Here is a 13,823-nt window from a genome sequence, read left to right as displayed (position 1 = left end):
ACAGTTCTGCAGGTCTTTGGGTACATGGGTCGGGGTCCGTCCGTGCTGTGAAGTTGATACGGGGGCCAGGTTGCCGAGCCTTTCGCGTAGCCTGTCCAGGAAAGCTGCGGGTTCTTCCTCTTGCCCCCTTGGGGCTGGTATGAACTCTCCTGGGACGGCCAGGGGTGCGCCATACACCAACTCGGCCAATGAGGCATGCAGATCCTCTTTGGGCGCTGTACGAATTCCAAGCAGGACCCAGGGAAGCTTGTCCACCCAGTTAGGTCCTCTCAGCCGGGCAATGAGAGCCGACTTCAAGTGACAGTGGAAGCATTCTACCAGTCCGTTCAACTGTGGGTGGTAGGCAGTTGTGTGGTGTAGCTGCATTCCCAACAGGCTGGCCACAGCTGACCACAGGCTGGAGGTGAACTGGGTGCCTCTGTCGGAGGTAATGTGGGCCACTACCCCGAAGTGTGCTACCCAGGTTGCAATCAGTGCTCGGGCGCAGGAATTGGCAGGTGTGTCAGTGAGCGGGACCACCTCTGGCCACCTCATGAACTGGTCTACCACAGTTAAGAGGTACCGCGCTCTTCGGGACACTGGTAGGGGGCCCACGATATCCACGTGAATTTGGTTGAACCTCCGGTGGGTGAGTTCAAACTGCTGTGGTGGGGCTTTAGTGTGCCGCTGCACCTTGGCTGTTTGGCACTGCGCGCACGTTCTGGCCCATTCACTGACCTGCTTGCGAAGTCCGTACCACGCAAACTTGCTGGAGACCAGCCGGACAGTTGTCCTGATAGATGGGTGCGCCAAATAGTGTATGGAGTCGAAAACCTGTGGCCAGGCTGCTGGGACGATGGGGCAAGGTTGGCTGGTAGCCACGTCGCACAGGAGGGTCCTCTCACCTGGGCCTACGAGAAAGTCCTGCAGCTGCAAATCCAAGACTGTGGTCCTGTAGCTGGACATTTCGTCATCTGCCTGCTGTGCCTCTGCCAGTGCTGCATAGTCCACCCCCAGGGACAGGGCCCGGACAGCTGGACTGGAGAGTGCGTCCGCCACGACGTCATCCTTTCCTGAGATGTGCTGGATGCCCATCGTGTACTCCGAGATGTAGGACTGATGTCGCTGCTGGCGAGCCGACTAGGGATCAGACACCTTCATGAACGCGAAGGTCAACGGTTTGTGGTCCGTGAACGTGGTGAATGGCCTGCCTTCTGCCAACTTCAATTCTTTATTTTACTGAAAAGTATGAGTACTTTGTTGCCACATTATTTTATGATGTAAATAAGGGTGTCACGGTAGCGTAGTGGTTAGCGCAAAACTGTTACAGCTCAGGGTGTCTAAGTTCAGAGTTCAATCCCGGTGACCCCTGTAAGGAATCTACATGTCCTCCCCAGGGAATGTGTAGGTTTTCTCTGGGTCCTCCAGTTTCCTCCCATGGTCCAAGGACTTACCAGTTAGTAATTAGACATTGCAAATTGTCCCGTGATTAGGTCAGGGTTAAATGGGGGCCGTCGGGGGTTGCTGGGACATGCAGTTTGAAGGGCGGGAAGGGCCCATTCTGTGCTGAATCGCTAAATAAATAAATGTTGCTCAGTACTCCAGTACTAAATTCCAGTCTATTTTTGTCCTGTTAAGTCTGGTTTGTGTCCTTACAATGATGGGCAGGTTGACACACAGCTCTTAGTATGTGATCGGACCAAACACAATTCCACCATGGGAAACTTCTCTCCATCTGACATTTCTTCAACCTGTGAGTACCTGTTTTTTCACTGTAAAACAAACCTCAGATGGCTCTAGCTGATGTTCCCCTGTTGACTCCATGGTTATTAGAATTCCATCTGACAATCCATTCTTCAGCAAAACCCTAAAAATTGCCTTTGGGCATGCTTGTATTCTTCTGAAATTAATCTTCCATGTGCTGTTGTCCTTCAGTGATCTTGAGCATTTCCAAATGTACCTGTCACACCTTATCAACATAACCTGATTTGCTTCAACTGTTGTATTTTGCAAAGAGCAGATGCTTCAGTGAAAAATAGTAACTATAGCACATAGACTGTATTTACCACAATCACCTCTTATACTCTGGGAACCAATATCACTAGAAGCATCTTTGGCAGCTTGTTGCCTCCTTATCTGTAGATTATTGATTTTTGCAGACATTTGTTGACGATTATTGGCACTGCATGCATATGATTCACTATCAGCCATGTGCCTAGACTATGTGTTTAACATGCAAAATCAAATGTCAAACAGCCCACTCACAGTCATGTAATCCTTTCCCTTGAGAAATTCCATAATTCTAATCTATCAAAAAACTTTCTAAATGCTATAATAAACTGATTCATATACTCATTTTAGCAACAAAACTCATTAGATGGAGTAATCTCTTCACAAAAGCACTGTAAGTCTTGGTTGCATCACTAATTTCCCAATTGTCCATTTACTCTCAATGGAACAACTGTTTTGTGACAGAAGTCCACCCATATGTACCAGCTTTTACAATTTTCTTCCACTGATCGATCCTGCTCTGTGGCCTCAAAATAAACGTACATTCCTCCAGCAGGTTGTGTTTTGCTCCAGACATAACATATAACTATATAACATTTACAGCATGGAAACAAGCCATCTCAGCCCTTCTAGTCCGTGCCGAATGCTTACTCTCACCTAGTCCCACTGGCCCACACTCAGCCCATAACCCTCCATTCCTTTCCTGTCCATATACCTATCGAACTTTACTTTAAATGACAATATTGAACCTACCTCTACCACTTCTCTGGAAGTTCATTCCACACAGCTACCGTTCTCTGAGTAAAGAATTTCTCACTCGTGTTACCCCTAAACTTTTGCCCCCTAACTCTCAACTCATGTCCTCTTGTTTGAATTTCCCCTACTCTCAATGGAAAAAGCCTATCCACGTCAACTCTATCTATCCCCCTCATAATTTTAAATACCTCTATCAAGTCCCCCCTGAACCTTCTACGCTCCAAAGAATAAAGACCTAACTTGTTCAACCTTTCTCTGTAACTTAGGTGCTGAAACCCAGGTAACATTCTAGTAAATCTCCTCTGTGCTCTCTCTATTTTGTTGACATTTTCCCTATAATTTGGTGAACTGTACACAATACAAGTTTGGCCTCACCAATGCCTTGTACAATTTTAACATTACATCCCAAATCCTGTACTCAATGCTCTGATTTATAAAGGCCAGCATACCAACAGCTTTCTTCACCACTCTATCGACATGAGATTCTACCTTCAGGGAACTATGCAACATTATTCCTAGATCACTCTGTTCTACTGCATTCCTCAATGCACTACCATTTACCATGTATGTTCTATTTTGATTAGTCCTACCAAAATTTAGCACTTTGCACTTACCAGCATTAAACTCCATCTGCCATCTTTCAGCCCACCCTTCTAACTGGCCTAAATCTCTCTGCAAGCTTTGAAAACCTACTTCATTATCCACAACGCCACCAATATTAGTATCATCTGCATACTAACTAATCCAATTTACCACCCCATCATCCAGATAACTAATGTATATGACAAACAACATTGGACCCAGTACAGATCCCTGAGGCACACCACTAGTCACCGGCCTCCAACCTGACAAAAAGTTATCCACCACTACTCTCTCGCATCTCCCATCCAGCCAATGTTGAATCCATTTTACTACTTCAATATTAATACCTAATGATTGAATCTTCCTAACTAACCTTCTGTGTGGAACCTTGTCAAAGGCCTTACTGAAGTCTTTATAGACAACATCCACTGCTTTACCCTCGTCAACTTTCCTAGTAACCTCTTCAAAAAATTCTATAAGATTTGTCAAACATGATCTTCCACGCACAAATCCATGTTGACTGTTCCTAATCAGACCCTGTCTATACAGATAATTACATATACTGTCTCTAAGAATACTTTCTATTAATTTGCTACCCACTGACGTCAAACTTACAGGCCGATAATTGCTAGGTTTACTCTTAGAACCCTTTTTAAACAATGGAACCACATGAGCAATACACCATTCCTCCGACACCATCCCCGTTTCTAATGACAATTGAAATATTTCTGTCAGAGCCCCTGCTATTTCCACACTAATTTTCCTCAAGGTCCTAGGGATATCCTGTCAGGACACGGAGACTTATCTACTTTTATATTCTTTAAAAGCGCCAATTCTTCCTCTTCTTTAATCATCATAGTTTCCATAAATACCCTACTTGTTTCTGTTACCTTACAGATTCAATATCTTTCTCCTTAGTGAATACCGAAGAAAAGAAATTGTTCAAAATCTCTCCCATCTCTTTTGGCTCCACACATAGTTGTCCACTCTGATTCTCTAAGGGACCAATTTTATCCCTCACTATCCTTTTGCTATTGATATAACTGTAGAAAACCTTTCGATTTATTTTCACCGTACTTGCCAAAGCAACCTCATATCTTCTTTTAGCTTTCCTAATTTCTTTCTTAAGATTCTTTTTACATTCTTGACATTCCTCAAGCACCCCATTTACTCCATGCTGTCTATATTTATTGTAGATCTCTCTCTTTTTCCAAACCAAGTATCCAATATTCCTTGAAAACCATGGCTCTCTCAAATTTTTAACCTTTCCTTTCAACCTAACAGGAACATAAAGATTCTGTACCCTCAAAATTTCACCTTTAAATGACCTCCATTTCTCTATTGCATCCTTCCCATAAAACAAATTGTCCCAAACCACTCCTTCTAAATCCTTGCGCATCTCTTCAAAGTCAGCCTTTCTCCAATCAAAGATCTCAACCCTGGGTCCAGACCTATCCTTCTCCACAATTATATTGAAACTAATTGCATTGTGATCACTGGACCCGAAGTGCTCCCCAACACATACCTCCATCACCTGACCTATCTCATTCCCTAATAGGAGATCAAACTCTGCCCCTTCTCTAGTTGGTACCTCTATGTATTGCTGCAAAAAAACTATCCTGCACACATTTTACAAACTCCAATCCATCCAGGCCTTTTACAGAATGGGCTTCCCAGTCTATGTGTGGAAAATTAAAATCTCCCACAATCGGAACCTTGTGCTTACTACAAATATCTGCTTTCTCCTTACAAACTTGCTCCTCCAATTCTCGCTCCCCATTAGGTGGTCTATAATACACCCCTATAAGTGTTACTACACCTTTCTCATTCCTCAATTCCACCCAAATAGTCTCCCTAGATGAGCTCCCTAATCTATCCTGCCAAAGCACCGCTGTAATATTTTCCAACAAGCAACTCCCATTCTGATTCTCAGACTTCTTTCTCCAAATTAGACCCGAATCAGGATTTCTGTCCTTCTAAACCTTCCGCACTTCACTACCCGACATCACACGCCTGCGCTGTCCCGCCTCTCTTAACTCCGATGAGAAGAAAAAATCAAAATGGCTCCTGCAGCACTCCCGTTCTGATCCTCAGACTTCCTTCTCCAAATTCTGTAGTGTCTTGTGACAACAAGTCTATCTGACAACAACAACAACAACAACAAAAAAAACAGCTAGGGAATCTAATCCTATCCTGGAAATCTTGATAATTTCCAGGAAGAAATTTCATAGATATGTGTACACCATGGCTACTGATTGCAGGATCGCCCAGTGCAGTACTTTATTTCTGGAAGGGAAAAAAGGAAGCATTATAGAGTCATAGAAAAGTACAGCACAGAAACAGGCTCTTTGGCCCAAATAGTCCATGCTGAAACCTTTTAAACTGCCTGCTCCATCGACCTTCACTGGGACCATAGCCTCTGTATCTCTGCTATCCATGTACCTATTCAAACTTTGCTTGAATGCTGAAATCGAGTCTGCATGCGCCACTTACGAGTCTCATGAGTCACAACCCTCTGAGTGAAGAAGTTTCCCCTCAAGTTTCCATTAAACTTTTCACTTGTCATACTTAACCCATGACCTCTAGTTGTAGTCTCACCAAACCTTAGTGGAAAAAGCCTCCTTGCATTTACCCTGTCTATAGCTCTCAATTTTGAATACCTCTTTCAAATCTCCTTTCATTCTTCTATGTTCTAAGGAATAAAGTACTAACCTATTTAGTCTTTCCTTATAACTTAAGTTCTCCAGACCTGGCAACATTCTTGTAAATTTTCTCCGTACTCTTTCAACCATATTTATGGTATATCTTTCTTATAAGTAGGTGACCAAAACGGCACACAATACTCCAAATTAGGCCCCACCAATGTCTTATACAACTTCAACATAACGTCCCATCTCCATAAATAAATGAAGGCCAATGTGCCAAGAGCTTTCTTTACAAGCCTATCTATCTGTGACACAACTTTCAACAAATTATGGAAATGGATGCCCAGATCCCTTTATTCTACCACAATCCTCAGTACCCTACTGAGGTAAGACCTACCCTGCTTGGTCCTACTGAAGTGCAATACCTTGCACTTGTCTGCAGTAAATTCCATCTGCCATTTTTCAGCCAATTTTTCCAGCTGGTCCTGATCCCTCTGCAAGCCATGATAACCTTCCTCGCTGTCCACTACACCACCAATCTTGGTGTCATCTGCAAATTTGCTGATCCAGTTTATCATATTAACATCTAGATCATTGATATAGATGACAAACAACAATGGACCCAGCACCAGTCCCTGCAGAACTCCACTAGTCACTGGCCTCCAGTCAGAGAGACAACCGTCTACTACCACTCTCTGGTTTCACCCACAAAGCCAATGTCTAATGCAACTTACTACCTCATCTTGAATGCCAAGTGACTGAACCTTCTTGACCAACTTCCCATGTGGGACCTTGTCAAATGTCTTGCTCAAGTCCATGTAGACAACACCCATCCACTGCCTTGCCTTCATCCACTTTCCTGGTAGCTTCCTCGAAAAACTCTATAAGATTGGTTAGATGTGAACTACCACACACAAAGCCATGCTAACTAGCCTTAATTACTCCATGTCTTTCCAAATACTGTACTTGGATATTCGGTCCCTTAGAATACCTTCCAATAACTTTCCTACAACTGATGTCAGACTCAGAACTGCATCTGGGATTCAGATCCTGTCTTGTCCATTTTTGAATTGGTGTAATTTACAATAAGCGTTCAAAGTACAATTATTATTATTGAAGTACTCATATGTTGCCATATGCTACCTTGAGATTAATTTTCTTGCAAGCATTCACAGGAAAAAAGAAAATATAATAGAATTTTCCAAAAACCTTACAGAAACAGACAAAAACCAATATATAAAAGACGAAGTGCATATATTTTTAAAAATTAGCATAATGGGTCCTTGAAAGTAGGTATGTAGATCATAGTATCAGCTCACAGCGGTGACTAAAGTTATCCATGCTGGTTCAGGAGCCTGATGAAGGGTAATAACTGTTCCTGAACCTGTTGGCATGGGACCTAAGGCTTCTGTACTTCCTATCAGGAGGCAGTAGTGAGAAGAGGACATTTGCAAGATCATGGGATTTTTGATGATGGGTGCTGCTTTCTTGTGGCATTGCTTCATGTAAATGTACTGCTGTAAGTAATGTAAAGCTGATAAGCAGCTGCATACCTTTTATTATCAAAGCTCCCCAATTGTTTTCTTGACTAAAGCTTCTTTCTTTCTTCTTTTTCAATCTTTTTATTAAATTTCATATATAAAAAAAAAACAACACATAATAATGAATAGATTACAGATTCAATAAACTTGAGATTACATTAGTAATAGGATAATAATATCCTATTAAAACATCCATCAACAAAAGGTACATAAATCAATCAAGTCTATATAAATATATATGAAAAAAAACCAAAAATAATCATCGAAAAAAGAAAAAAAAAATTGAAATTATATATGAGAAAAAATATATATTGAAAAAAAATACTAAACTAAAACTAACATGGGCAATAATAGCACTTTATAAATATATAAAGGTGTCAAGAAAAGAACTCCAGAACTCCATACCTGAACAAGGATAAGTAGAGAAAAGGATCTGAAATAGGCCAAATTAATTCATATGAAAGTGTCGAATAAATGGTCCCCAGGTTTCTTCAAATTTAATTGAAGAATCAAAGATAGTGCTTCTGATTTTTTCCAAACTCAAATAAGAAATAGTTTGGGAGAACCACTGAAATGTAGTAGGAGGATTTACTTCTTTCCAGTTTTGTAATATAGACCTTCTGGCAATTAATGTTACAAAGGCAATCATTCGTCTGATTGAAGGGGAAAGCTGATTGCCATCTTCATTTGGTATACCGAAAATTGCAGTAATAAAATGGGGTTGTAAATCGATATTCCATACTGAGGAAATGACATCAAAAATGTCCTTCCAATAGTTATGTAAAGTGGGACATGTCCAAAAACTAAAGCTAGTGAGCAACTAAGTTCATGTTTAATTGTCATTCAACCATACATGAATATCCATGAATACATTCAGACAAAATAGTGTTCCTAAGGTGCAAAACACATTAAAAACAGTCATACACAACACAGGGCACATATAGCATATTCAAGACATCAGTAGGTATACAGTCACACAAGTATAATATCGCCCAAGTCCCTGAGACCTTTGATGTTGTTGGCAAGAACAAGCCCGCAACAGTCTGAAGATGTTCTCCACTGAGTGCAGCACCGATACCAGCATGGGCACTGCATCACACTACCTCTGGCGTCATCTCTTCTGGTGCTGCAATAGGCTGAGACTGTGCTACAACCAAGGCCATGCAGCTCTTCTACCGTCACTCCTTCCAATAAACCAGTGAACCAGACTTGCAGCATTCCATGTTACCAATGTCCAACAGGGTCTTACAATCACAGGAAAAGCGACCAAGACAACCATTCACTGTTAAATTGTACACCACCTTCATTCACGGACGCTGGTGCATCTCTGTAGCGGGCAGCAACACTGTTCGCGTCAAGTCCCGCTCTTCCGCCAATGAGCTACTCACTGATTGTGCCTTGCAATTGTAGAAAAGGATGCTACCACCTTTGGTTGGCCCCATAGGGGGCTGCTGCATCCGAGCGTGCCACCATCTTAGCAGAAGAGACAAAGCATCAGATAGCACAGGATAATTAACTAAGCACGGCAAATGAGGAAGGTCCCAAGTTTTGTCCCATTTTCATGCTGAGTTCACTTATCAGAGCATGTGTTTTGCAAATGTCTGCAGAATGGAGAAATCTCTATTTTCCACTTAAATTTGCTCAAGATCCTACCGCAGTTACGTTTGTGGGTTACCTTTTGAAGACTTGATTAGATTCACTGTTGAGACAGAAACATTAAGAAAAAGCGTTGAATCTTTTCTTTAAGTGCAGCCCCATGGGTTTTTCAGGGCTTAATGAATCAAGCATATACTTAAAATCATTAGAAAGCTACAAGATACTACTGGCAGTAAAAATGAACGGCACCAAAACTAACATGTCCATAACATGATGTTACTGAATGTCTATTCAAGACTTTAGCTTATTTTTTTACCCGTACCATATCATCTAAATAATAATGGAAAGTGAACAAAAGCCATAATCTAGCCTGACTTCCTCACAAAGGACACAGGTGAGGTGGAACTGAATGGCGTGTCATGTTAAGCATTAGATGACCTTTTATGATGATTTAATTTGATTTCAAAGACCTTCATTTTTCATTTTTTTAGTTCCTTCCTACTTTCCAAGGTAGGAAGCTTCTTCCACAGGTGATACCAATTACCTGTTACCACATGGGTTAAGCAAGAGGCAGCTTTTCTCCTTTCAAACCGCAGGATATTTATTCCAAATGCAACAGCTCTGTCTCTGCTCTATCTCATCATGGGGTGATCCCTTCTTTAATCCAAAGCCTTCTTAAGGCCAAATCTGGCCCAGCCAATTATTAAGAAATCCATGTATTATTTAAATATATTCAACATTTTAAAACATTTTTCATAGCGTATACATGATGCTTACTTTCTATTTCATGTCTAACCACTTTGCATTAAATTTAACCAGAGCATTATAGAGCATGTGTTTGTAGTATGCCTGACTCACTACAATTTCTGATTTGTTGCTTCAGCTGCCCCACTCAGTTTAGTATCTTCAGCAAATCTGTGTATTTTGCTTTGAGTTTCTGACACAAGGTCACAATGTAAATGAGGAACTGCAATGGCTACTACATCACTGTGCCCTGGAACACTACATTCATTACTTCCTCCCTTGACATGTTACTTTCTCAAAGAAGCTGAAGAAGTTCAGCAGGCATTTTCTCAATCAAATACACTACTATAATCGCAGAATACATAAGTCATGTAACTTGAGGCTGCTCAGCCCAATATGTCGCTGTCAGCACTTGTTGGCACAAATCTACAAACAATGCTTTCTGTACCACCTGGTTTTTCTCCCCCTGTTTCAGCATTATTCCATTAGCTTTTGAAGTTGTCACTGCTTGTCAAGCAGAACATTCCTTATCTGCATAGAAGTACTTCCTTTTGCTGCCCATGATTCAGTCACTAATTACTTTAAATCTATGTCCTCTGTTTACAAATCCTCTGCCATTAGAAATAATTTCTCCTTATCTATCAAAATACTTCATGACTTTGAACTATTCTTATATCTGCTCTAAGGAGAACAAACCCAGATTTCCGCAAATTCTCTTGGCATCTTACCAAACAAAATCTCCTGTGCCCTTTCCAAGGCTTTGATGTGATTCTGATTGTGCCCAGCATTAAATACAGTTCTCCCGTTGAGACCTAAACACTATTTGCAAAAACTTTACTTGGTTATTATTATGTAGGTGGCATTTGATAATTGATTCTAATATGTTACGTATATTCAGTATAAATGAGACTAATGGTCTACTATTGTGCATCAGCAACAAGAGAAAATCTACAGATGCTGGAAATCCGAGCAACACATGCAAAATGCATGAGGAACTTAGCAGGCTAGGCAGCATCGATGGAAAAGAGTATCATCGATGTTTTGGGCCAAGACCCTTCATCAGAGTCCTGATAAAGGGTCCCGGCCTGAAATGTTAACTATACTCTTTTCCATCGATGCTGCCTGGCCTGCTGACTTCCTCCAGCATTTTCTGTGACTACTGTACATGTCAATTTTATCCTCCTTTTTGAATATGAGCATCACTTTGGCACTCTTTCCAATCCACTGCAACTTCCCCAGCACACAGTGACTCCCAGCTATTATAACTACCATAAAAATGCTTTTCTTGGGTTTTAGGGCCCAGAACTAAAGAAAATGTGGCCATCTGTGATTGAAAAATGGCATCTGAGTAATTGAGAAAATGTGAATTAAACAGATTTAATATTAGCTGACAATTACAGAACTATTTCAAACTTTCAAGAAATGGAATATTTTTTACCACTTACTTTCACATTATTTTAAGCACCAGTTCAGTTGCTGTTTAGTATTTAGTCAAAGGCAAATCTATTTCATCAAATAATTGTTTCTCATTGTGTTTTATGCATGAATGTCTTGTTGTGCACAGTCTTTTTCTTCACTGTCTTGTATAATTAAAATTCTGTGTGCTGTCTGAATTTACATGCCTGTGATACTGCTGCAAGTTCTTCATCATACTTGTAGCTCACTGTAGTAGTGCATAGGACAACAAACTTGCCTTGACATGATCTGAAATAAATTAACTAACAGTTAAGTAAAATCAACATTTTGCTTGTTCTTCTATAATAGTGTTAACTGAAAAAAAAAGCATTCTTGGATCATTCTTTTCTCAACTCCTCCTCCTTTTTGCCAGATCCCTACATCCCCTGATCATTCAAAATGTATTCACCTCCACTTCACACACTTGCAGTCAGCTGGTCTCCACAACTTGCTGGGTGAAAGAATGCCAGAAATTAAGAGTAGAATTAGGAATGCCCCATCTTTGCTATATCTTTCTGTGGCAAGCGAACCAAACTCCACACTATACTCCAGATGTGGCCTCAACAATACTCTGCATAAATGCAACAACATTTCAGTATTGATAAACTCCATCCTCTTTGCAATAAAGCTCCCCTTATTGCTTGTCATATTCCTTACTGATTGGGATGAGAGTATGGGGGCATGTTCAGAAACTTGCAGATGACAGATTTGTGGTGTGGTGTGGTAGAAGGTTGTCTAAGGTTACTGCAAGATCTGATCAATTCGATAAATGGGCAAAGGAATGGCAGATGGAACTTAACTTAGACAAGTGCAAAATTAAAGCAGAGCAAGACATATACTGTAAATACTACAGACCTGGGAAGAGTTGAGCAAGAGAGAGGACTTGGGGTACAAGTGCATACTGTAGTTCTCTGAAAGTGGTGACTTAGGCAGACAAAGTGGTGAAGGAGGAATGTTGCATACCTGCCTCTATCGCTCTGGGCATAGAGTTGAAGAGAGGAGATGTTATGGTGCAGCTGTACAAGATATTGGTGAGAGTGTAGCTGGAATATTGTGTGCCATTCTGGTCACCATACCATGAAAGGACTAGACAGAGTGGGTGTGCAGAGAATGTGTCTAATAGTGGGAGAGTCTCGGACCAGAAGGCACAGCCTCGGAATAGAAGAACGTCCCTTTAGAACCAAGATGAGGAGAAATTTCTTTAGTCAGAGGGTGGTGAGTCTGTGGAATTTATCGCCACAGATGGCTGTGGAGGCCAAGTCATTGAGTATATTTAAACCAGACGTTGATGAGCACTTAATTAGTAAGAACATCAGTGGTTACAGGGAGAAGTGAGGAGAACAGGGTTGAGAGGAAAAATAAATCAGCCATGATTAAATGACAGAGCAGACTCAATGGGCTGAATACCCTGTGTTTTATGGTCTTACTGTTGGAAGGATGTAGTTAAGCTAGAGAGGATACAGCTAAGATTCATAAGGATATTGTTGAAACTGGAGGGATTGGATAGGCTGAACTGTGTTCACTAGAGTGAAGGAGGCTGAGAGGTGACCTCATAGAGGTTTATAAAAGCATGAGAGGCATATTCACAGTCTTTTACCCAGGGTAGAAGAGTCAAATACTAGAGGGGTACAGGTTTAAGGTGTGAAGGCAAAGACTTAAAGGGGTCCCTAGAGGAAAGTGTTTCATAAAGGGCAGTGGGTATACGAACAAGCTGCCAGAGAAAGGTATAGAGGCAAGTACGCTTATGACCGTTGGAAGGCATTTGGGCAGATACATGGATAGAAAAGGTTTACAGGGTTATGGGCCAAATGCAAGGAAATGGGACTGTCTCAGGGTGGCACCTTGGTCAGTGTGGATGAGTTGGGCTGAAGGATGTGTTTCTGTGATGTATAACTCTATAATAATCTGGCCTTTGATTTCTTTTACCAAAGTACAAGACCTTACACTTGCCCTGTTAAATGCTACTTGCGAAGTTTTCACTGAGTCTATTTTTTCTCCATTGCAGTCACAATACTCTCATTACAGCATTCCCTCACCCTCCTTATGTGTAACCAGCAAACCTGAGTGTCTTACGTTCTGCCCCTCCTCCAGCTCATTAATATAGATAGTAAGCTATTGATGGCCAAGATCTGATTCCTGGATTACTCCACCAGTTACGTCCATCCAAACAGAAAAAGACCCATTTATGCTAATTATTTTTCTCTATTCTTAACCAATCCATGCTAATAACTTTCTACAATATCACAAACTCTTAACCAGTCCTGGCTGGCACCTTGACGAATGCTTTTGGGAATTCTAAATGCACTATATCTACAGGTTCCCCTCTACTTCCTCATCTTGTTACATCTGCCAAAACATCAGTAACATGAGACAAACAAGATTTGCCTGTTACATGGTGATAAGTGAGAAAATGCAGAACAAAGAACTGCAAAGTGATGGATGAGGAAACATGAAAAGACATATAACATTCTGCAACCTGATAAAGTCAATCTGTAATTTCTTGAATGTAATGTTT

Source organism: Hypanus sabinus, chromosome 6 (genome assembly GCF_030144855.1).
Source record: "Hypanus sabinus isolate sHypSab1 chromosome 6, sHypSab1.hap1, whole genome shotgun sequence".
Taxonomy (NCBI): domain Eukaryota; kingdom Metazoa; phylum Chordata; class Chondrichthyes; order Myliobatiformes; family Dasyatidae; genus Hypanus; species Hypanus sabinus.
This window is presented reverse-complemented; position numbering follows the sequence as displayed.